Source organism: Macaca fascicularis, chromosome 18, assembly GCF_037993035.2.
Source record: "Macaca fascicularis isolate 582-1 chromosome 18, T2T-MFA8v1.1".
NCBI classification, from domain to species: Eukaryota; Metazoa; Chordata; class Mammalia; order Primates; family Cercopithecidae; genus Macaca; species Macaca fascicularis.
In genome coordinates, this window is record NC_088392.1 from 81,196,768 (window position 1) to 81,223,053 (window position 26,286).

Here is a 26,286-nt window from a genome sequence, read left to right on the forward strand (position 1 = left end):
AGTGGTTCTTAGGTTGGCATGGCAGTGCCGACAGGACAGCCAACAGGGTGTGCTGCAGAGGGAGACTGATGGCGTCTGGTTCTCCCGGGCACACCACACAGGATGTCACTGTCAGCCTCCTGGTGCCGACATCAAGGTGAGGAAATGTGTGCTCCCTCTGAGAGATGGTGGGAGCCTCCTGTTCCTAGGCTTTCTCTCTGGAAGGGACCAGTCCTCAGGACTCACATGTGTCACCTTCTGCTGGTGGTCCATTTCTGCCATGTTTGGTGGTTGGGTTTAATGCAGGAGGGAAGCTATTAGGAAGAAACAATAGCAACAACTAAGCCTGTATGTCAGCCTCTGCCTGCTGGAATCCCAGGTCTTCTCTCAGTGGAAACTCGTGGGGCCACATCCAATCCTAACAGTAACTAAAGCAGCCTGAGTGAGACTGGCTTATGAAAAGATCAGTGAAACAGAATGGAATCCAGAAAGACTCAGATACACACAGAAATTTAGCAGATGGTAAATGGCAACATTTCAGTGAGAAAGAGATGGGTTAGCCCAAAATATCTTCCAGGTGAATCACATGTTAGAAATAAAACTAAGAGTCCCAGAAGAAAATATGAGAGAACAATTTCAGTTATTCATTTCCAATCAGAAACAAAACTAAAGTTTTCTCTCACCAGCGCAGCATGTGAGTTCTCAGAATTCACCAGGTAGCTTCACGCAGGAATGTTAGCTTTGCACATGAAGTGTGTTCTAATTTGGTGTACACCGTGAGGAAACGGAGGCTGAGCAAGCGAAGCGGTTTAGTTACCTTCTGGGCCGGTCACCTGGGAGGTCCTCTGTGAGAAAGAGATCTGGACAGGTTTCTCTGGTCGTTTTTAGCTCAGGACTGCTGTCCAGCACCCGCCCTTGCTAGGATACCTTCAGTGGTGTGGCTGCTGGTTGTTGTATTGCAGACAAATGTTTGTCTTTCCTTCTTTCTGTTAGTTTAATAGCAATCTTAAGCCACTTAAGAGGTTTTAAATGTTTCCAGTTATTTAAATCTTTAGACCATGAAGAAAGCCATTGTTTTCTAGGGTGCTAAGGAGGGTGGTCGGCCAGTTCCCTTCCAGAGCCTAAGCCTGAGGCTACCCCTAAAACTGATTAAAGATCAGTTACTAAAATATGTGAATCATGCAAAGATGACGAAGAGAATAAAATAAAAAAGATGTAAACAGCATGTAAAGTGTGATACTTTTCTGTAAGGAAAATTACTCCTATTGGATGCAGGTGCACCGAGAACACGTCAGGGAACATCTGCAGGCAGAGAAAGTAGGGTGCCTTTGAGAAGGCGGATGGCAGGATGTTTGTTGTTCATGTTACGTCTTTCTGTCATGTTCGATTTTTGAATAATATGTATTATTTCTGTGGTCTGAAAAGGTGGGGGAGAGACCAAAAGTCAGAGAATATAACCAACCCAACACACCAGAAGCTAGTGAAGCCGTCTGAATGGCTCATCCCAGGGTAAGTTCCCATGTGCTAAGCTGGAATCAAAAGTGTGGGGTCTTCATGGCGCCCGGTGCATGCACAATTGGGTGGATCTGCTGCCAGCACGTGTTGTGCTGTGCCTGCACTTGGCCTGTCTGCACGTGCTGTGCCTGCACAGGGCTTGCATTGGTACCAGGCTGGGGCGGTCTGGGGAGGGCCTGGGGAAGGCCGACTAGGGCCTCCACTGTGGGACACAGTCCTCAGACCTGGCTGCTTTACTGTACGTGACACATCAGATGGGGGTGCAGGTGTTTTCTGTTGGCCAACAATGGGGGAATCAGGTAGGTGTGCCCCGGCATCCTTGCTCCTCGGTGCAGTGCGCAGGGCTCGCGAGTTAAAAGCAAGCGCCCCCGCGGGTGGGGACGGGCCCGGGGCGGTTCTCGGCTCCACCGTCCTGCCCAGCTTCCCTGCGAGGCGGGCGGCAGTGGGACTCGTTCCACAAAGGCTGCCTCTCACCGCGGCCGCCGTGTCACCGCAGAGCTGTCAGGTACGTCAGTCACGCCGCTTTGTGGGCATGTCACTGGCGTAATCCCAAGATGAGGTGGCCACAAAGAGCCGTGAATGAGGTGGTAATTGCGTTCAAGGGAAAAAGAGTTAGAGAAAAAAGACTTTCCTTTCTCACAAGATCCGTGAAGGAAGTGACAGCTCATATTTTAAAGCTGGAGCAAGATAATTGTGGTGCGAGATCTTTGTGTTCTCTGGAAAATGCTGCGTGCGCACGATGAATATTCAAACGCCGGTTTGCGCTGTGAATCCCAGATCGCGGGGCCGGGCCGTCTGCAGGCCGCCGGGGTGGGGGGTCGGCGCGGCCGCGGGAGGGGGCCACACCCCGGGCCTGGGCGCGCTGCGGGGACGCGCCCCTCGGGAGCCGCTGGGAGACGAGTCGGCGCCGGGCAAGCAGCCTGTGCCGGGGAAACCGAGTCAGCCGTGCTCGGCTGGGGCTCGCTCCGCACTCGGTGCCAGAAAACGCCCAGGGGAGCGGGGCGGCCCCAGGGCCTCCTTCCGGAGCGCGGAGTCCAGTCCCCCGTGTGGGGCGCCCGCACCTTCCCCTCAGCGGCCGGAGCCACGGGGAGGCCCGGGCAGAAGCGAACCGTCGCCGCCCGGCGGGGCCCGGGATTGAGGCTGCAGAGCTGGGGGTCCCCGTGGGCCCGTGTTTCAGGGGTCCGGGGGCGCGTCCGCGGGGTTCCGGGGCAGCAGCAGGAGGCGCCGGCCCGGGAGGATCCGGATCCGGACCCGGACAACCGCGGTCGCGGTGGGAGGCGGCGCCAGGCCACGCGGGGCGGACGGAGGCGAGAACAGGCCGAGGCGGGAATGGCGACCCCTCTGCGGGGGACCTCGGGAGGAAACGCCCGGCCCGGCGCGGGTTGTGCGGGCGGCTGGGTGCTCCGGGCTCAGCCTAGTCCTGCATTTCAGGGGCTGGAGGCGGAGGGGAGCCGCGGAGCCCGCTCCCCACGGACAGAGGCTCAGGTGGGGAGGCCGGGCCCAGCCGCAGCCGCGCTGCCCCGCTCCTTGGCTCCAGCGCCAGGGCTGCCCCGCCGCGCCCCCGGCTTTCTGCCTCTCACCCTCGCCCTCTGCCCTCTGCCCTCTGCCCTCTGCCCTCTCTCTCCTAAAGCCAGTCCTTCCTGTTTCTCCCGGGGGCTTCCCCGGGGGCTTCATCTGTGTCCCACCCCCGCTCTGGGGTAAAGAAAGGGCCCCGCGGCCGGGCGGCCTGGGTTTAAGGGTCTGTCCACCAGACTTATGGTACTTTACCTCTCTGTGCCTCAGTTTCCTCATCTGAAAAGCAGAGCTCGTACTAGCCCTGACCTTGCAGGTGCTGAACATCAGATGAGCTCATACAAGGGAAGGGGTCGTGTTACCGGTAGAGGGTTGTGACTGCGCGTTGTCCAGGTTGTTGGCGTTTTGAACAAAGAGATGGACAGAACGTGCGGCAAAGCAAGGAAAGAAGGAAGCCACGAAAGCAGGGATTTACTGAAAAGGAAAGTACACTCCACAGTGTGGGGGCGGCCTGAGCAGGCTCAAGGGCTGCCCCGGAATCTTCTCTGTCCAGATACCCGCTGGAGGTTTGCATTGGCCACTCACGTGCTCCCCTCCTGTAAATAAAGTGGCGGCCCGAATCGGCCTGATTGGTTGCAGAAAGCAGCTAACCCGAGGCTGAAGTTACAAAGGTCGCTTCTGCGCAAACATCTGATTGGTTGCAAAAAGCTGACGTTAAGAGGCTAAAGTGAAAGTTACAGAGTTGGACTAATATGCAAACGAAGACTGGCGGCAGTGAGTCTGACTGGTTGTGGGCAGCCAATTTCTTTTCCGCCGCACAGGGAAGGTGGGAGGTTTGCAAAGGGAGTAACCTCTGGTCCTTTTGTTACTTAGGCATGGAAAGTTAGCGTTTTCCTTTCAATTTAGTTCTAGAAAGTCCGGCGTGAAACGCGTTAGGTTCCCTGCCCCCATACCCTATTCTCCTGCCTCACTTAGACCCGTGAGTCCTAGAAAGGATGGCCACCGCTGGCCGCCACATCGTCGGGGTCTCATGCATCCCTGCTCTTGCACCTCAGGAGGCGAGGCTGGGCTGCCCCTTTGGAAGTGCTGTGTTCTGTTTTGGTTTTGCTCATTTGGTTGGTTGGTGGGAGTTGGCGGGGCAGGGGCAGAAAATGGAGCCCCTGGAGAGCCGTGGGCCCAAGCCCTGGGGTGCAGCCCACTGTGAATCCATGCACTGAGACGCCGCCACCTGCCCCGGTGTGGGTGCCTGTGCGTCTTGCTTTGTGGTCATCCTGGCTGCTCCAGCACACAGGTGTCTAATCTTCAAGCAGAAAGAAGACGTGGTCACACCCCAACCCCTAGACTCTGTATGTGTGTGAAGTTTTCAGTGTTGTCTCAGGCGTTGTCTCAGGCGCAAGGAGAGGCGCTCAGCACGCAGGAGCGGCGGCACCAGGCAGGAAGTCACCAAAGAGGGAGTCCAGGTCAAAAGGGACTTGGAGACACAACAGAGGCAACCACAGAGACCTTGTCTGAATCCTGACTGGAACAAGCCACCCGACAAAAGACATTTTGAGACAAGAGAAATTGAAACACTGACAAGGGATTAGATATTAAGGGAGTACTGTTAATTTTGTTGGGCGTGATAGTGATAATTTTTTTAAAATTTCTTGGCTGGGCTGGTGGTGAGCCAGCGCTCCCAGCACTTTGGGAGTCTGAGGCGGGAGAATCGTGAGCCTGGGAGTTCGAGACCAGCCTGGGCAACATAGCACGACCTCAACTCTACAGAAAATTTTAAAACCTAGCCAGGCATGGTGGGAGGCCAAGGTGGGCTGATGGCTTGAGGTCAGGAGTTTGAGACCAGCCTGGCCAACATTACAAAAATTAGCCAGGCATGATAGCGCACACCTGTAATACCAGCTACTAGGGAGGCTGAGCCAGGACAGTTGGTTGAACCCAGGGGCAAAGGTTGCAGTGAGCCGAGATCGTGCCACTGCACACCAGCCTGGGCGACAGAGCGAGACTCCATCTCAATCAATCAATCAATCAATCAAATGTCTGCAATAAAAAATGTTTTAAGTTGAAGAGTAAGATCACAAAAATAATACTCAGATATAACAAGTTTTTCTTCTGTGACTCATGAAGGACTCCAGAGGCCAGGATGGGGGCGAGAGCCACTACCTCCATGTGGCACATGGGTTGCCCGGTGCTCCAGGCCTGCCCAGCCTCGGGGCCTGGCACCTGCTGCTCCCTTGGCCTGGAATGTTCTCACCCAAGACCCCTGCATCTGACTGTCACCTCCTTCCTTGTGTGTTCCTCACGTGTCTTTTTCATGAGGTCTTCCTTCACTTCTCTGAATAGAACTCCCTCTTCTCTTCCTCCCAATCCCTCTGCCCTCCAGTTTGACACCAAAGTACCTTTCACCCACTGAGGTCCTGTGTCACAGAATGAAACTGTGGGGGCAGGGTTTTGTTCTGCTCACTAACGGATATCCTCGGATAGTATGTATGTATGTATGTATGTATTTATTTCTGTTTCTTTTTTCTTTTCTTTTTTTCCTACTAAACAACCAAACAGGCAAAACCTAGCACAGTGTTTAATGGTGGGAGGTCCCTGATGGATCTCCGCCGGGTCTCTGCCAGGACTTGAAGAAGCGGCTCAGGTTCCAGGCTTCTGTCAGATGTGCTGGCTGTCTAGGCTCCCAGGGCCTTCTGTTCTTACAGCAGGTGGCCGCCAGGCCCCTGACGTTTCCCTGACACGCAGGCTGCCTCCAGGGCCATCGCCGAGTCGGTGCAGACTTGCAGACCCATGTAAACCCAGCGGGCCCCTTAGAGGTTTGGGAAGGAGAGGTCACCATTGCTGGCTCTACAGTGACTGTCCTGACTTGGCCCTCACTGGGCATTAATGCTTCAATTTCACAATGCGCTTGGGCAGATGTCCCCTGGTCCTAAGAGAGGCCCCGCTCATCCCAGGCGCACTTACTCAGTATTAGAGAGCGCCCATCTTTATCTTAAGTGAAAAAGAAAGAAAGAAAAGAAAGAAATAACAACGATGTAGACCAATTGAGCCTAGCAGACACATACAAAACACTCCACCCAACAACAGCAGAATATTCATTCTTCTCAAATGTACACAGATGTACATAGATCAGAGGTTATGCCACAAAAGAAATTCTTAACAAATTTAAGAAGATCGGGCTGGGCGCGGTGGCTCCTGCCTGTAATCCCAGCACTTTGGGAGGCCGAGGTGGGTGGATCACGAGGTCAAGAGATTGAGACCATCCTGGCTAACGCAGTGAAACCCCGTCTCTACTAAAAATACAAAAAAATTAGCCAGGCAAGGTGGCGGCGCCTGTAGTCCCAGCTACTTGGGAGGCTGAGGCAGGAGAATGACGTGAACCCGGGAGGCGGAGCTTGCGGTGAGCGGAGATCGTGCCACTGCACTCCAGCCTGGGCGACAGAGCGAGACTGATAGAAGTCATACAAAGCATCTTTCTAAACCACAGTGGAATGAAACTAGAAACCAATAGTAGTAGGACAAGGAGAAAATTCCCAAATATGTGGAAATTAAACAACACACTCTGAACAACCAATGGGTCAAAGAAGAAACACAAAGGAAATTACAAAATATCTTGAGAAAAAATGACAATAAAAACACAACGTAACAAAAGTTATGGGAGTAGCAAAAGTAGTACTAAAGAAACAGTTTATAGCATAGAACACGTACATTAAGAAATAACAAAGATCTCAAATCAACAACCTCACTTTACACTTCAAGAAATTAGAAAAACAAAAACAAACTAAAAACAAATTTAGCAGGGGGAAGAATACCATAAGCAGAAAGTGAAGAACAGCCAGCAAGTGCAGAGATCACACGGTGAGAGAGGAAGCAAGAGGGCACAGGGGATGGTGCCAGGCTCTAGTTAACAACCAGCTCCCACAGAAACTAACAGAGCAAGAACTCATCATGGCAAAAACAACACCAAGCCATTCATGAAGGATCTGCCCCCATCACCCAAACGCTTTTCACTAGACCCCGCCTCTCAACACTGACACATTGAGGATTAACTTTCAACATGATGTTTGACGGTAACGAACAAACCATATCCAAACCACAGCAGTGCCGCTGCTATGGAAAACAGTATGGAGATTCCTCAAACAATTAAAAATGGAATTAACATACAATCCTTGAACCTTGAGGATAGTACACTAAATGAAATAAGCCGGTCACAAAAAGAAAAATGCTAAATGTTAGTTTCATTTATTTTGTTTTTATTTTTGTGGATTGCTTTTACATTTTTTATTTAATATTAATTTCTAATTATCTTTTTTTTTTTTTTTTTTGAGAGGGAGTCTCGCTCTGTCGCCCAGGCTGGGATGCAGTGGCCGGATCTCAGCTCACCGCAAGCTCCGCCTCCCGGGTTTACGCCATTCTCCTGCCTCAGCCTCCCGAGTAGCTGGGACTACAGGCGCCCGCCACCTCGCCCGGCTAGTTATTTTTTGTATTTTTTAGTTGAGGTGGGGTTTCACCTTGTTAGCCAGGATGGTCTCGATCTCCTGATCTCGTGATCCGCCCGTCTCGGCCTCCCAAAGTGCTGGGATTACAGGCTTGAGCCACCGCGCCCGGCCTGATTTCTAATTATTATGTAAAATGTTTATATGGTTCTAAAATCAAATCTAAAACAAAGGAATCGAAATCAGCAACAAAGTAAAGTACATTCCGATTAGTCTAACTTCCATCTGTTGTTTCCAATACCCAGTTCCCTCCCTCATTCTATAAATAACAATTTATATATATATATATATATATATATAGTGGTTATTACTATTTTAGAAAGAGAATATTCTACAATAATTAAGACCATAGGCTTTATAGTTATTAATTCCTTCATTTAGCAAGTATTTAGTTCACATCTATTATGTGCCAGACTTGTGTTAGACCCTGGAGATACAGTAATGGTCTATGTCATCATAGAACTTCTTTTTTAAAAATTGTGGACAAAAACATATAAATTTTACCATTTTAACCGTTTCTAGGCACGCAGTTTAGTAGTGTTCACTGTAACTACCTTGTGTGCATCAGAGTTCTAGAAATTTTCGTCTGGTAAAACTGAAACTCTAGACCCATTGAAGAAAAACTGCTTTCTCCCTTTTCCCAGATGATTAAGATCCCACCAATAAAATCTTTCACCATGTGTCATGCGGTATATCTGTCTGTAACCTTTACCAGACCAACTGATACGGCTGACTGATGAAATTGAGTTTCAGGTTGTAACCAGTGCATCCTCTTCATTATCAACATTAATATCAAATACATTTACCAGGCCATCAGGTGAACCTGAGACTACCATGTTGGGATTGCTGGCATGGAAATGTACTTGAGTGACATCATCGCTATGTGTCTCTGAATATGCACCAATCGCGTCTTTAGTTGTACATAAATCCTGAGAATTCATCCTTGCATCCCAAAACAACAACCATGCATCATCATCAACTTTTCTGTACCAGCACAAATAATGTGATCACTACAGTTAATATCAAAATGGATAAAAGTATTGGAGGGGTAATCCTTGAAGAGCTGGACAGGTTTTTCACTGGCTACTCGAGCTTCCCAACATTTTACAGTGCCATCAGTATATCCTGAATATACACTGTCACAGGAATTCGCAAAAATTTCACTCGATTAAGAAGTCCAGGATATCCACTAAATTCTCAGAGTACATTTAATCTTTCTCTATCATATATTCTGATTGATCCATTAGAATATAAAACAGCAACCAAGTTTTATTTTCCTGCTTGCACAGTCTTTGATATGTCTATGCCAAGAAGTTAAGTGGGTTTTTTGGTTCCTGAGGAATGTTTAACAATGTGCAGGCCGGGCGCGGTGGCTCACGCCTGTAATCCCAGCACTTTGGGAGGCCGAGGCGGGCGGATCACAAGGTCAGGAGATCGAGACCACAGTGAAACCCCGTCTCTACTAAAAATACAAAAAATTAGCCGGGCGCAGTTGTGGGCGCCTGTAGTCCCAGCTACTCGGGAGGCTGAGGCAGGAGAATGGCGTGAACTCGGGAGGCGGAGCTTGCGGTGAGCCGAGATCGCGCCACTGCACTCCAGCCTGGGCAGCAGAGCGAGACTCCGTCTCAAAAAAAAAAAAACAATGTGCAGATTAGCAAACTGTTCCTCAGTCTTTTCCATATCAACAGTAGCATCCAAGGATAGTAAAACTCCAGAAATCCCACTTTTAGGTATTTACTCAAGAGAAATAATAACTTATGTCCATACAAACACTTGTACACGTGTTCATCACAACTTTATTTATAACAGCCAAATACCTCAGCAGTTGGCCCCCAGTGAGTACTGGAGAAAATGCAGGCTCCCAGATTTCTTTCTTGATTTCTTTTTCAGATTGTTTACTCTTGGCATATGTAACTCCTACTGATTTTTGTATGTTGATTTTGTATCCTGCAACTTTACTGGATTTGTTTATCAGTTCTAACAGTTTTTTGGTGGAGTCTTTAGATTTTTCTAAGTGTAAGATCACGTCATCTGTGAAAAATGCTAATTTGTCTTAATTCTTTCCAATTTGGATGTCATTTATTTCTTTCCCTTGCCTAATTGCTCTGGTTAGGACTTACAGTATTATGTTGAATAAAAATGGTGAAAGTAGCCAGGTGCAGAGGCTCACACCTGTAATCTCAGCACTCTGGGAGGCCGAGGTAGACAGATTGCTTGAGGCCAGGAATTGAAGACTAGCCTGGGTAACATGGAGAAACCCCGTCTCTACTAAAAATATAAAAATTAGGCAGACACAGTGGTGCATGCCCGTAATCCCAGCTACTTGTGAGGCTGAGGCATGAGAATCACTTGAACCCAGGAGGTGGAGGTTGCAGTGAGCTGAGATCACACCACTGCACTCCAGCCTAGGTGACAGAGCGAGACTCTGTTTCAAAAAAAGAAAGGGTTGAAAGTAGGTGTTTGACTTGTTCCATATGTTAGAGGAAGGGCCTTCAATTTTTCCCTATTCAGTACCATATAAGCTGTGGAACTGTTATATATAGCCTATATTATTTTGAGGTATGTTCCCTTTATACTCAGTTTGATGATGGGTTTTATCACAAAGGGATGCTGAGTTTTATTGAATGCTTTTTCTGGATGTGTTGAGATGATCATATAGTTTTTGTTCTTGGTTCTATTAATGTGATGTATCACATTTATTGATTTGTATATGTTAAACCATCCTTGCATCTCTGGGATAGATCCCATTTGACCATGGTGAATAATCACTTTAATGTGTTGTTAAATTCAATTTGCTAGTATTTTGTTGAAGATTTTTGCCTCTAAGTTCAATCAGTGATATTGACTTACCATTTTCTTTTTTTGTTGTGTCCTTGTCTGGTTTTGGTATCAGGGAAATGATGGCTTCAGAGAACAAGTTAGGAAGTATTCCCTCTACTTCAATTTTTTTTTAGGGGTTTGAGTAGAATTGGTTCTAGTTCTTTGTAAAACGTTTGGTAGAATTCAACAGTGAAGCCATTATATCTAGGCTTTTTTTTTTTTTTTTTTTTGAGACATAGTCTCACTCTGTCGCCCAGGCTGGAGTGCAGTGGCATGATCTCAGCTCACTGCAAGCTCTACCTCCCGGGTTCACACCATTCTCCTGCCTCAGCCTCCCGAGTAACTGGGACTACAGGTGCCTGGCACCACACCCGGCTGATTTTTTTTTTTCCTGTATTTTTTTAGTAGAGATGGAGTTTCACCGTGTTAGCCAGGATGGTCTCGATCTCCTGACCTCGTGATCTGCCCACCTCAGCCTTCCAAAGTGCTGGGATTACAGGCGTGAGCCACTGCGCCTGGCCGCTTTCTTTTTTTCACAGAAAACTTTTTATTATGGCTTTTATCTTCTTACTCATTTTTGGTTTGTTGAAGTTTTCTATTTCTTCATAGTTCAATCTTGATGGGGTGAATGTGTCCAGGAATGTATCCATTTCTTCTATGCTTTCTGATTTGTTGGCATATAGTTATTCACAATAGTCTCCAATGATTCTTTGTATTTCTGTGGCCTAGTTGTTATGTCTCCTTTTTTGTTTCTAATTTTATCTATTTGGGTCTTCTTTCATTTTTCTCTTAGTCTAGCTAAAGACTTTCATCTTTTCTTTTTAAAAAAACACAACTTCTCATTTTGTTGATTTCTGTATTTTTTTTAAGTCTCAATTTTGTTTATTTTTGCTCTGATCTTTATTATTTCTTTCTTTCTACTAATTTTGGGTTTGGTTTGTTCTTGCTTTTCTAATTCCTTGAGGTGTATTTTAGGTTGTTTATTCGAAGTCTTTCTACATTTTTGATATAGCCATTTATTGCTATAAACTTCCCTGTTAGTACTGCTTCTGTCACATCCCATAGATTTTGGTATGTTGTATTTTCATTTTCATTTGTTTCAAGAAATTTTTAAATTTCCTTTTAAATTCCTTCATTAACCCATTGATCATTCAGGAGCACATTGTTTAATTTCCATGTGCTTGTGAAGTTTCTGAGGTTCCTCTTATTGATTTCTACTATTATTCCATCATGGTCAGAAACACATACTTGATATGATTTCTGCATTTTTGAATTTGTTGAGACTTGTTTTGTGGCCTAAGATATGGTTTATTTTGGAGATTATTCCCATGTGCTGATGAAAAGAATGTGTATTCTGTAATAATTGGGTGAAATGTTCTGTAAATGTCAGTTAGGCCTAGTAAGTCTTGGGTATAGTTTAAATTTTTTTTTTTTTGGCTTTCTGTCTGGATGATCTGTCCATTAATGAGTAGGGTGTTAAAGTCCCCTACTATTACATTTCAGTCTATCTCTCCGTTTAGATCTGTTAATGTTTGCTTTTATATACTCGGGTGCTCTGGTATTGGGTGCATACATATTTATAATTGTTATATTCTGTTGTTGAATTTACTCTTATCGTTAAACAGTGACCTTCTTTGTATCTTTTTAGTCTTTGACTTGTAGTCTGAGATAAATATAGCTACATCTGCTCTTTTTTAGTTTCCAGTCCCATGGAATATTTTTCCTACCCCCTCACCGTCTATCTATGTGTGTCTTTATAGGTGAAGGTGGTTTCTTGTAGGCAGCATATATTTGGGTCTAGTTTCTTTATTGATTCAGCCATTTTATGCCTTTTATCTAAGAGGACTGAGTCCTTTTATGTTCAGTGTTATTAATCATAAGTGAGGATTTACTACTGTCATTCTGTTGCTTGTTTTCTGATTGTCTTGTACATCCTTTCTCCTTTTCTTCCTTTCTTGCTACCTTCTTTTGTTGTTAACTTATTTTGTCTTGTAGCATGTTTTAATTTGTTTCTTCTTATTTTTAGGAAATCTATATAGGTTTTGGATTATGGCTACCATGAAGCTTATAAAAAGCATCTTATAAGTTTTGAAGAGATGACAACTTATCTTAGATTACAAAGAAAAAAAATAATTCTGCACTTTAACTCCATCCCCCCATATTTTAACTTTTAGTTGTCTCAATTTACATATTTTTACATTATCTATTTCTTAACAGGCTGCTATAATAACTATGATTGTTTTTGATATATTTGTCTTTTGGACTTCATGCTAGAGCTATGAGTGGACTGCACAACACAATTGCAATATTAGGGTATACTGGGTTTGTCTGAGCTGAATATTTAATTTTACCTGTAGGTTTTATACCTTCAAATGTTTTTCATTTTTTATTTTTTTCTTTTGGCATTTTAGTGTTTTTTTTTTTTCAGATTAAAGAACTATCTTTAGCATTTCTTGTAAGATGGGTGTGGTGGTGGTGAACTCTGTTTTGTTTGAAAAAGACTATCTCTTCTTCATATTTGAAGGATAACTTTGCTGGGTACAGTATTGTTGAATGGCAGGGTTTTTTTTTATTTCATCACTTTGACAATGTGGCCTCACTCTTTCTTGGCTTGTGTGGTTGCCATTGAGAAGTCTGTTGCTGGACAAATCGTAGCTCCTTTACGTGTGATTTACTTACTTCTGTTCTCTTGCTGGTTTTAGGACCTTTTCTTTGTTCTTGACCTTTCAGAGTTTGTCTTATTTGAGTCAAATCTGGTGATCTCTCACCTTCTTGTACCTGGTTATTTATATCTTTCTCAAGGTTTGGAAAGTTTTCTATTTTTCTTTTTGAATATACTTTCTACTCCCCTTACTCTTGTTCAACTCCCTCTTGAACACCAATAATTCTTAAGTTTGTTTTTTTAAAGTAATTTTCTATATTTTATAGGTAATCTTTGTTCATTTTCACTCTTTTTTTGTCTTTTCTCCTCATACTGTGTATTTTCAAATAGGCTGTCTTTGACCTCATTGATTCTTTCCTGTGATTCATCTATTCTGCTGTTGAGAGCCTCTAATAACTTTTCAGTTCAGTACGTGCATTTCTCAGTTCTAAGAGTTGTGTGTGATCTTTTTAATTATTTCAATCTCTTTGTTAAATTTCTCAATTGCTTTTCTGTGTTATCATGAAGATCATTGAGTTTCCTTAAAACTGCAGTTTTGGGCTGAGCATGATGGCTCACACCTATAATCCCAGTGCTTTGAGAAGCTGAGATAGGAGACCTACTTGAGGCCAGGAGTTTGAGACCAGGCTGGAAAAAAATGGTGAGACTACATTTTTACATAAAGATAATTAAAAAAGAAATTAGCCAGGTATGGTGGCATACACCTGTAGTCCTAGCTACTTGAGAGGATAGCTTGAATCCAAGAGTTTGAGGTTGCAGTGAACTAAGATTATGACACTGCATCCCAGCCTGGGCTCTGTCTCTAAAAACAAACAAAAAACCCCACAGTTTTGGATTCTCGGTCAGAGAGCTCACATATTGCCATCTTATTGGGGTCAGTCACTGGTTCCTTGCTTTTTCTATTTGGGGAGGTCATGGTTCCCTGTTCACAGTTGTTTCTTGTGGATGTAGTCTACATCTTTGCATTGAGGGGTTATTTAAGTAAGTCGTCTTTGTCTATTGGGTTTGTGTCTGCAGAGCTTCTTTACCACGAGGTTGCCTGGTTCCTTTACAGTTGTGGGTGGTGCCTTAAATCCAGGTCCACCCAGCTGTAATGAACGACATGAATGCTGCCCTTCTTGAATGGGGGAGGCCCCAAAGAGGATGTTCCACCAGTATGGGAGGGCTGGCAAGGGGTTTGTGCCCCGGAGAGCTGTGAAGTGAATCTTTTACATGTGGTGCTGCTGAACAGCCTCTCTGATTTGGTGTCTTCTTTAGCCAGGTCACAGAGCAGAGTTTCCAGGGCTGGGGATGGTGGTCCTGCCTGCCTATTTTGTCTCTGCCTGTCCTCAAGGCTATTTCTCCCTTCAGGCACTCATAATGCTTTCCATGGGCTAAGGCAGGGTCAGATGTGCCAGAGAATCCAAGACAGTGGGGGAGCTGGTTGTCCACCTCGATCTCACTTTTTCCAGTGTAGAAACTATGAGTTGAGAGGAAATTTTTCCACGTGCTTGGCGATAGGCAGAATGGGGGGAGGGGCATCACAAATGTGAAAGTCCAGTTCTCTCTGTCTGCTCAGAGTTTTTTTTTTTTTTAATTTTTATTTTTTTTTGAGACGGAGTCTCGCTCTATCACCAGGCTGGAGTGCAGTGGTGCGATCTCGGCTCACTGCAAGCTCCGCCCCCCGGGTTCCCGCCATTCTCCTGCCTCAGCCTCCCGAGTAGCTGGGACTACAGGCGCCCGCCACCTCGCCCGGCTAATTTTTTGTGTTTTTAGTAGAAACGGGGTTTCACCGTGTTGGCCAGGATGGTCTCGATCTCCTGACCTCGTGATCTGCCCGTCTCGACCTCCCAAAGTGCTGGGATTACAGGCGTGAGCCACTGCGCCCGGCTACTCAGAGTTTCTTTATCTGTGGCTGTGGGAACTGTCTCATCTTCATTTTTGAGTTCTGAGATATTGCTTGGGAGAATCTCAGTGCCGTATAGATATATTTTTCAGTTTTCTGGGACAGGAGGTTGATGGGAGTGAAGCCAGCTTGCTTCTACACTGCCATTTTGTTTTTTTTTTGTTTGTTTGTTTTTTGTTTTGTTTTGTTTTTTGAGACGGAGTCTCGCTCTGTCGCCCAGGCTGGAGCGCAGTGGCGCGATCTCGGCTCACTGCAAGCTCCGCCTCCCGGGTTCCCGCCATTCTCCTGCCTCAGCCTCCCGAGTAGCTGGGACTACAGGCGCCGCCACCAGGGCCAGCTAATTTTTTTGTATTTTTAGTAGAGACGGGGTTTCACCGTGTTATCCAGGATGGTCTCGATCTCCTGACCTCATGATCCGCCCGTCTCGGCCTCCCAAAGTGCTGGGATTACAGGCGTGAGCGCCCGGCCTACACTGCCATTTTGAAACAGGAAGTTCTTGCCTTCAAGTCTGAAGACAGTTTTACTGGTTGTAGTATTCCTGGTTGGTAGTTTTTTTTTTTTTTTTCTTTTAGCCCTCTAAATAGATCATTCTACTACCTTCTGGCCTGTAATGTTTCTGCTTAGAAATTACTGATAGTCTCAAGGAAGCTCCCTTGTATATGACAAGTCACTTTTTCTTGATACCTTCAAAATTTTCTTTGTTTTTGACTTCTATATATTATAACCAAACTGTGGACCTGTTTGTGTTCATCCAAGTTGGAGTCCTGTGAACTTCTTGAATTTGAATATCTGTTTCCTTCCTCAGATTTGGAAAGGTTTCAGCCATTGTTTTTCCAAATAAGCTCTCTGCCCCTTTCCCTCTCTTATCTCTGTCTGGGACTTTCATATGACATGTATTGGTTGGCTTGATGGTGTTGTATAATTCCCTTAGGCTTTCTTTACTTTCATCATTCTTTTTCCTTTCATTTCTCTACTTTAATAATTTCAAAAAACCTGTCTTCAAGTTTGCTTATTCTTTTGTTCTTTGTTTGCTTGATCAAGTCTGCTGTTGAATCTCTGTACTAAACTTTCCTTTTTCTTTCTTTCTTTTTTTTTTTTTTTTGTGTGTGTGTCTGGCTGTATCCCTCAGGATGGACTGCAATGGCATGATGTCAGCTCACTGCAACCTCCACCTCCTGGGCTCAAACAATCCTCAGCTTCCCAAGTACCTGGGACTACAGGCACATGTCACCATGCCTGGCTAATTTTTATATGTTTTTGGTAGAGATGGGGCTTCACCATGTTGTCCATGTTGTCCAGGCTGGTCTTGAACTCCTGGCCTCAAGTTATCTGCCTGCTTTGGACTCCCAAAATGCTGGGATTATATGTTTGAGCCACTGCACCTGGCCCCTGTAGTGAATTTTTCAATTCACTTACTGGATTCATCAGCTCTAGAATTTATGCTTAGTTCTCTCTCTCTCTCTCTCTTTTTTTTTTTTTTTTTTTTTTGCAGTTTTTATCTCTTTGTTGATAACCTCATTTTGTTCATGCATTGTTTTCCTGATTTAATTTAGTTGTTAATCTGTGTTCTCTTGTAGTATATTGAATTTCTTTAAGAGAAATATTTGAAATTATTTTTGAGGTAATTCATCGACCTCTATTCATTTAGAGTCAGTTTCTGGAGATTTATTTTTTTCCTTTGATTCAACCATGTTTTCTTGCTTCTCCGTGGGTCTTATTATTTCATGCTGTGATTTGTGCATTTGGAACACAAGCCACCTATTGCAGTCTTTTAGGTCTGGCTTCATAAAGGGGAAACTTTCCCCAGTCATCTGGGTGGGAGATTCCAGAGGCCTGTCCAGCCTTTGGGATGTGTCCTCTCTGGGCGTGTGTGTAATTTCCCAGGTTTTCTGGTTTCTTTTCAGGAGCTTGTGATCTCTTGCTCCCTCTGGTGTCTGCCTGGAGTATTGCAGATCGCTTGGGGCTGCTGAAGCCGCTGAGCTGGTTCCCTGTGGCTCCCAGGATGTCCAAAGTGTATTATCAGCTCCAGGGCGGTCCAGTTCCAGTGGGACAAAACCACTGCTTCAGGCGGCCCCTCCCTGAAAAGTTGGAATGTTGGACACGTGTTCCACTCTCTTCTTTCCCTTGAGGGAGAAGCTGTGAACCGGATGCTTTCTGCTGATTGTGCTGCTTTGAGGAATGGCTTTCGGGGTTGAAATAAAATGGCTTTTCGTACCTTCTTCAAAGTGGCTGTTCTGGCTTTGAGTTTGCCTGGGGCGCTGCCACTTCTTCAGTGGTTTCTGGAGTTCTCATTCAGACTTTTTGGGCCATATATTGTTAAGTCGGCGTCTCGGGAGGAATGATACTTGAGGCGTCTTATCCCACCGTGTTGGCGATGCCACTTCCCTGTGGTGACTTTTTATGACAGCAATAGAAAACAAGTATGAGCGTCACAGGGAAGCGGTGAATAAAGCCCACATGGTGAGGAGCTAGACGACCACTACTTCTAAGGAGTCATGTCCTTTGCAGGCCTGAGCCTCATCCCCTTCCTTCACTGTGGACAGAGAACTCGGCCAATTGCCAAACACACACCGAGTGTCTCTCTTGCATAAAGTGCTGACCGATGTGCGAAGGGTCCCAGTCTGCGCATTCTGGTGGTGGCACTCTTGTTGGGGATGCAAAGGGTCCCCAGTAGTTGCAGTCACTGGGTGAGAGGTGTCCCGATGTGGGGACGAAGGAGGGGCCTGTGGCCTGATGCAGGCCGGCGAGGCACCATGGGAGGGCGGGGCTGGAGCCAGCTGCCGGGGGACTCCAAGAGTGCAGTAGTGGGAGGAATATTCCGTGGTGAGATGCGGGAATAGGAAGTGATGTGTGTGTGTGGCGAGGGTGGTAAAATATACACCTCATACATTTACCATTCTAACCATTTTTAAGTGTCCGGTTCAGTGGTGTGAAGTGAGGTGTGTTTTTGAGTAGGAAGTGATGTATTTTGGCAAGGGTAATCCAGGGTTGGCTCTCTCAATGGCTAAAGGATTAAAATCCTTTCAGAGAAAAAAATAAAAGGGCTGCTTACCAGGTAATAAATCCTCAAACAAGTGTGCATTGCTTATAGTATTGGCTAAGGAGATGATCATTTGACTTGAATAATCTTGCAAAGTGAGATGAGCAAGTATTATTATTATTTTTTTTTTTTTGAGACGGAGTCTCGCTCTGTCACCCAGGCTGGAGTGCAGTGGCCAGATCTCAGCTCACTGGAGGCTCCACCTCCCGGGTTTACGCCATTCTCCTGCCTCAGCCTCCCGGAGCAAGTATTATTATCCCCACTTCCCAGGTAAGGAAGCTGAGGGTGTGCTTAAGTGACCGGCTCTAATTGCACAGGACATGGGGGCGTATCCAGGACCAGAGCCCAGGTCTCTACATCCTTCCTCTAGGCCTCTTTTCTCTCCCCCTCGATGGCTGGCTTGCCCCCTAAACCGACTCTTTCTCGGTCTATGTACAAGATTACCTCCCGAGAATGCAGGGTTCCAGAGTTGGTTAGCGGCAGGTTAACAGCAGTGATTGGACTCCAAGCTACTGGAGCCACACATTCTGTCCTCAGGGTATCACCACTCCATTGTAGCCATCAATGAGGACAGGGCTTAGCATGTCAAGACGAGGGGTTTGAATTTCGTGTTTCTGTGCGTTCTGTTTGTTGGGAAGCACTGTCCCTTCAGTCTTGTGATTCACAGTGAGACCCTCTGCATGGTGCTGGTTGCCAGAGGAGTCAGCATGTCACCATCGGCACATGGTGCCTGGGGAAACACAGAGAGAGTGAGCTGCCTGCTGGCTCAAATACACTGAGCCATAAGAAGTCTCAAGAATAGATCTTGGGGGTCCGGGGATGCGTGGCTGTTCTGTAAGTGCTGAGATGACCTCGAAGCCTTGTGGGCATGGGCTCCTTGGGACCCCTTTGTGGAACCATGCAGCAGGACGTGAAGTCAGCCTGGCCTTGGAGCCCAACTCTCAGCTCTGGGCAGCTTCCCCACAGCAGTGTACTCAGGTCCGCGTGTCCAGTCCTGGTGGGAGCCCTGGCTTTGAAGGGGGTGCAGAGTCCACGTGGCCCAGCTCTCTCCCTAAGGAAAGAATCCTCTCCCTGCCTCCCACGGGGGTCCTGGCCTTTGGCCATGTAGTCCTAGAAGTGAGAGACCCACTTTGGAAGGCAAGAATTTTGATGTTGGGTAATAGCTGTTATCTATCATCACCATCCTCTTCTCCACCTCCACCTCTTCCTCCTATCCCCCCAGACAGCCAGCACCATCCTGTGCCTTGCAGCACTGAAGACTCTGCCTAGATCACACATCCCAGGAGGTGAGGCAGTGGGGAGGGCTGAGGGCGAGGCCTGGGTCCCCCACCTGTCGGGCTTTGTGCCCTGGCATCACTGCTATTTAAGCAGCTTTCTCTCGCACACAGACCCCGGGTACCTGCCGGGAGCTGAGGGCATCAGTTCCAGCTTGGTCCTCACAGCCACCAGGAATTGCAGGTGTTAAGAGAAGGCAGGTAGGAGTGGCCCAGAGAGAGTTAGGATTTCGTCCCAGCTTTGCCACTAATTGGTTGTAGGATCTCAGGCAAGTCACGCTACTTCTTAACAACTTCTCTTTTTCTGTTGCAAAATGAGAGACTTAGACCAGATTTGATTTGTTTGTTTTTTAGCACAGTTGTGTGCATTTTCCATAGGTTGTGCTCTTTGCTGGATGCCAAAATGAGAGGACGTCCAGGCAGGGGCCTGAGCCACACACCATGGTTATAAGTGGGACGGGGTGAAAGCACAGCCACGGAGGCCACGGGGTCAGGAAGCCCGTTCCACAGCAGCAGCCTGGTGAGGGAGTTGGGAGCGTCTGTGCCAAGGAAGGGGCACACCGGGCGGGAGGTGGGCACTACAAGCCCTGAGGCCTGGAAGTGTGTGAAACCCCATGCCCTGTGGGAATGGAAGCGTCAGAGTCCCGGAGGAGAGAGGAGAGGCCGGGAGGCCACGTCAAGCTGGCTCTGTTGCCCAGACTGGAGTGCAGCAGTGCGATCACAGCTCACTGCAGCCTTGAACTCCTGGCCCCAAGTGATCCTCCTGCCTCAGCCTCCCGAGTATGAGAAAGGGTTTTTCTGAGGCAAATGGCTGATCCGATTCGCCCCATGGGGAAGCTGGGGCTCTGGGAATCCCGGCACAAATGGCAGACAGAGGGTCTGCAGGAGAGGAGCCCAGTTCAAGGGAACAGAAAATCGGGCCGCCCGGATGTGTCTGGTGGGGAACACTGAAGGGGAAGGAGCCGGCTCAGGGTGTGGCCCGTACATAACGGCGGAGAACCCCAGGAAGGGTTCCTCCAGCCGTGCCTCTTTGAAGACATTTGCTGAGCCCTCCACACGCCTCTCCTCCCAGGTCTAAACATTCCCAGTGTCCCCGCTGTTTCCCACGGCATGTGGGCCCTCAGCCTGCTCTGGGTAGAGGGAGGGCCTTATGGGCGTGGACACCAGTCCGAAGTTCTGCCTTTGGTCCTCCATGAGGCATTTATCACACCTGATCACACACAATTTTTTCTCAAATATAACACCATAAAAATCCAAACAATTTGGTCACACAATTAGTCCAATTATATCCTAATGAAAAAGGAGGACAGATTCTTATTGAATCTTTGCAAATAATGATGCAAAAATCCTTGGCCGGGCGCGGTGGCTCAAGCCTGTAATCCCAGCACTTTGGGAGGCCGAGACGGGCGGATCACGAGGTCGGGAGATCGAGACCATCCTGGCTAACACGGTGAAACCCCGTCTCTACTAAAAAAATACAAAAAACTAGCCGGGCGAGGTGGCGGGCGCCTGTAGTCCCAGCTACTCGGGAGGCTGAGGCAGGAGAATGGCGTGAACCCGGGAGGCGGAGCTTGCAGTGAGCTGAGATCCGGCCACTGCACTCCAGCCTGGGCGACAGAGCGAGACTCTGTCTCAAAAAAAAAAAAAAAAAAAAAAAAATGATGCAAAAATCCTTAACAAAATATTGACTGAATCCAATGGCATGTAAAAAAGATACTCCGCCATGATCAAGTGGGTTTCACACCAGGGATGCAGGGATGGTTTAACACATGCAAGTAAATAAATGTGATACACCACATAAACAGAATAAAAACAAAAATCACATGATCATCGCAATAGATGCAGAAAAAGCATTTGACAAAACCCAGCATCCATTTATGATTAAATCCCTCAGCAAAATAGGCATAGAAGGGACATATCTTAATGTAGTAAAGGCCATCAGTGACAAACCCACAGTCAACATAATACTAAATGGGGAAAAGTTGAAAGTATCTCCCCTGAGAACTGGAACAAGACAAGGAAGCCCACTCTCACTACTTCTATTCAGCATAGTACTGGGCGTCCTAACCAAAGCAGACAAGAGAAAGAAATAATCCAGACTGCTAAAGAAGAAGTCAAACTGTCACTGTTTGCTGATGATATGATCGTATACCTAGAAAACCCTAAAGACTCTCCCCAAAAGCTCCTAGAACTGATGGAATTCAGCAAAGTTTCAGAATACAAAATTAATGCACCCAAGTCAGTAGCTCTGCCATACACCATCGGCAACCAAGCTGAGCATTAAATCAAGAACTCAATCCCTTTCACATAGCTGCAAAAATAAATAAAGCAAAATACTTAGGGATATACCTAACTGAGGAGGTGAAAGACCTCTAGAAGGAAAACTACAAAACACTGCTGAAAGAAATCATAGATGACACAAACAAATGGAAACACATCCCATGCTCACGGATGGGTAGAACCAATATTGTGAAAATGATCATACTGCCAAAAGCAATCTACAAATTCAATGCAGTTTCCATCAAAATACCACCATAATTCTTCACAGAACTAGAAAAAGCTATCCTAAAATTCATATGGAACCAAAAAAGAGCTTGCATAGCCAAAGCAAGACTAAGCAAAAAGAACAAATCTGGAGGTATCACATTATCTACTTCAAACTATACTACAAGGCCATAGTCACCAAAACAGCATGGTACTGGTATAAAAATAGGCAAATAGACCAATGGAACATAATAGAGAACCCAGAAATAAACCCAAATACCTGCAGCCAACTGATCTTTGACAAAGCAAACAAAAACATGAAGTGGGGAAAGAACACCCTATTTAACAAATGGTGCTGGGATAATTGGCAAGACACGTGGTAGAATGAAACTGGATCCTCACCTTTTGCATTATACAAAAATCAACTCAAGATGGATCAAGACTTAAATCTAAGACCTGAAACCATAAAATTTATAGACGATAACATTGGAAAAACCCTTCTAGACATTAGCTTAGGCAAAGACTTCATGACCAAGAACCCAAAAGCAAATGCAACAAAAACAAAGACAAATAGATGGGACTTAATTAAACTAAAAAACTTCTGCACAGCAAAAGAAACAATCAGCAGAGTAAACAGACAACCCACAGAGTGGGAGAAAATCTTCACAATCTATACATCTGACAAAGGACTAATATCCAGAATCTACAAGGAACTCAAATTAGCAAGAAAAATATCAACAATCCCATCAAAAAGTAGGCTAAGGACATGAATAGACAGTTCTCAAAAGAAGGTACACAAATGGCCAACAAACATGAAAAAATGCTCAGCATCACTAATTATCAGGGAAATGCAAATCAAAACCACAATGCCACTTTGGGAGGCCAAGGCAGGAGGATCACTTGAGGTCAGGAGTTTGAAACCAGCCTGGCCAACATGGTGAAACCCCTGTCTTCACTAAAAATACAAAAATTAGCTGGGCATGATGGTGGGCACCTGTAATGCCTGCTACTCGGGAGGCTGAGGCACGAAAAATGCTTAAACCTGGGAAGTGGAGGCTGCAGTGAGCTGAGATTGTGCCATGGTACTCCAGCCAGGGTGTCGGAGTGAGACTCTGTCTCAAACAAACAAAGAGCAAAACCACAATGCAATACCACCTTACTCCTGCAAGAATGGCCACAATAAAAAAAAAAAAAAAAAAATCAAAAGAATAATAGATGTTAGTGGGGATGTGGTGAAAAGGGAACACTTTTACATGGCTGGTGGCAATGTGGACTAGTACAACCACTATGGAAAACAGTGTGGAGATTCCTTAAAGAACTAAAAGTAGGAAGAACTACCATTTGATCCAGCAATCCCACCACTGGGTATCTACCCAGAGGAACAGAAGTCATTATACGAAAAAGATACTTGCACATGCATGTTTATAGCAGCACAATTTGCAATTGCAAAAATATGGAACCAGCCCAAATGCCCATCAATCAACATAAAGAAATTGTGTTATATATACACCATGGAATACTACTCAGCCATAAAAATGAATGAAATAATGGCATTTGCAGCAACCTGGACGGAATTGGAGACCATTATTCTAAGTGAAGTAACTCAGGAATGGAAAAACCCAACATCGTATGTTCTTATAGGTGGGAGCTAAGCTATGAGAAAATAAAGGCATTAGAAGGATACAATGGACACTGGGGACTCAGGGGAAAGGGTGGGAGGGAGTGAGGGATAAAAGACTACAGATTGTGTGCTGTGTACGCTGCTTGGGTGATGGGTGCACCCAATCTCAGAAATCATCACTAAAGAACTTAACTCATGTAACCAAATACCACCTGTTTCCCAAAAACCTATGGAAATAAAACATAAAAATAAAAATACATTTATAAAACAAATAAATATTACTAATAATGATGCATGGATATTTTATTTAGGAAGCTAATAGGGATTTATTTATTTATTTATTTATTTATTTATTTATTTATTTTGAGACAGGGTTTCTCTTGTTGCTTAGGCTGGAATGCGGTGCTGTGATCTCTGCTCACTGCAACCTCCACCTCCTGGGTTTAAGCAATTCTCCTGCCTCAGCCTCCCGAGTAGCTGGGATTGCAGGTATACACCACCACGCTCAGCTAATTTTCATATTTTTTTGAAGAGATGGGGTTTCACCATGTTGGCCAGGCGGGTCTCAAACTCCTGACCTCAAGTGATCCGGCAGCCTCAACTTCCCAAAGTGCTGGGATTATAGGCATGAGCCACCGTGCCTGGCCGCTAATAGGGATTTTAAAACAGGAAATAGACATGTTTAAATATCTTGGTAAATATATCTAGATCATAAGGATATGTGTGAAATTGTGTATAGCTTTGAAAATAAAACAAAAAAAGACAGGGAAAAGAACTGGAGAATTTAAACCTAAAAACACAAACAAATTTACATCTTATCAAAAATAAAACGTCTGCCTGCATTATATGCAACATAGAAAAAAATGAAGAAAAAGGTGTATTCACTGTCTTTAAACCAAATTTATCAAACTGACTTGTTTAATCACTTTGATTACATGAACTTAGTTTCTTATGGAAAAAAATGCTGTGAGGGATAGTAATTTTGAGGAGAAATATTTTTTCTTGAAAGGCTAACACATTTAAAATATTAGAAGGCCAGGTATGGTGGCTCATACCTTAACCCCAGCACTTTAGGAGACTGAGGTGGGAGCATCGCTTGAGGCCAGGAGCTGAAGACTAGACTGGGCAGTATAGTGAGATCCCATCTCTAAAAAAATAATAAAAAATAAAATATTAGAAGTTCAGTTTCTGTATTTTCTGGGGATTTTGAGGATATTAAATTCATATAAGCACTTATCAGCCATTCAGGACGAAGTTCCTTTGCTGTAAGAAACTTTGTAATCTAATTTATCAATACATTGTTGATGTAAGAAAAGATTTCAGACACCAGGAGAGGTGAAGGCTTTTCTCGCTGGAGGCTCCCAGACCCGCTGAGTGCGTGTGGCTTGTGTGATGCGTCCTCACCCACGGGCCACAGCCAACCCAGAAGCACCACTCATGGGTCCAGATCCTAAAACCTGTTCTCTTTTCCAGGGGGCGCAACACATCCTTTTGATGGAGTTGAGCTCGCAGGAGGACAGGAGGAAAAGAACAAGCCGGATTTTCTGTCCTCTCTCCGTGGGGAATGGACCCCTCCTGCCCCAGGAGAGACAGATGCCCCAGGGCAGACCGGAAGACCCGGCTGTCAGTCATTGCTGAGAGGACTTGCCCATTGGACAGGGCCAAACCGGAACCAGAACCGTGGAGAATGGACCCCTCCTGCCCCAGGAGGATCCCCCCAGGGCAGACCGGAAGACCCGGCTGTCAGTCATTGCTGAGAGGACTTGCCCATTGGACAGGGCCAAACCGGAACCAGAACCGTGGAGAATGGACCCCTCCTGCCCCAGGAGGATCCCCCCAGGGCAGACCGGAAGACCCGGCTGTCAGTCATTGCTGAGAGGACTTGCCCATTGGACAGGGCCAAACCGGAACCAGAACCGTGGAGAATGGACCCCTCCTGCCCCAGGAGGATCCCCCCAGGGCAGACCGGAAGACCCGGCTGTCAGTCATTGCTGAGAGGACTTGCCCATTGGACAGGGCCAAACCGGAACCAGAACCGTGGAGAATGGACCCCTCCTGCCCCAGGAGGATCCCCCCAGGGCAGACCGGAAGACCCGGCTGTCAGTCATTGCTGAGAGGACTTGCACATTGGACAGGGCCAAACCGGAACCAGAACCGTGGAGAATGGACCCCTCCTGCCCCAGGAGGATCCCCCCAGGGCAGACCGGAAGACCCGGCTGTCAGTCACTGCTGAGAGGACTTGCCCATTGGACAGGGCCAAACCGGAACTAGAACCGTGGAGAATGGACCCCTCCTGCCCCAGGAGAGACAGATGCCCCAGGGCAGACCGGAAGACCCGGCTGTCAGTCACTGCTGAGAGGACTTGCCCATTGGGCAGGGCCAAACCGGAACCAGCACCGCAGCAGACACCACACCAGGAAGGAACGCAGCAGCGCGGGGCGTCAGCGAGGGAAAGGGCTTGTGCCGTGTGGGGTCCGCCGTGGGCTGAGACTCAGTGTGTCCGCAGCAGGTTCAGCGACCTCCAGGCTCGTTGGCAGGTGGAGTTCTGTGGCTTTGCTGGGGGAGTCGCAGAGGCATCTTGGCGGGACCCCCAAAACCTTCAAACAAATTTGCAAAAAGATGAAACATAACTTTCTACAAATATAGAGTGAACACGTGTGCTAGATTTAGCGAGCTCGTTAGCGAAGAGCCAGAAGGAGGCTGCAGCTCGTGCCCATGTTCCTCGTCTGAAATATCTTTCTGGTGGGCTGAGCTGCGTCTGAGAGTTTACACAAGAAGTCACACTGACCGTTCCTACAAGGTGGCAGAACATTCCAGAACTCCTTGACCACATTCTCCACATGGGCCTGTGACAGTGAAACAGCTAAAGAACGGACACAACCAGCTCCATTGTTGTTGAAGGGGCCTGTACCCGCTCCTGCACGTAGGCCAGGATAATTTTAGAGCACTGAGATAAAACACAAAACCAGCGATCATGCAGTTTTTGAAACTAACTCTGGGATTA

General features: G+C 46.4%; 1 long non-coding RNA gene and 1 pseudogene across 1 annotated transcript; one reads left to right on the forward strand and one right to left on the reverse strand.

Moving 5' to 3' along the window:
* On the forward strand, positions 1 to 25,418 carry LOC141409068 (uncharacterized). Its single transcript, XR_012427371.1, has 3 exons — positions 1 to 136; positions 1,405 to 1,488; positions 24,756 to 25,418. It is a non-coding gene; the product is annotated as an uncharacterized lncRNA (long non-coding RNA).
* On the reverse strand, positions 8,069 to 24,721 carry LOC102129786 (WD repeat-containing protein 89-like; annotated as a pseudogene).
* Positions 25,419 to 26,286: the final 868 nt, after the last annotated feature.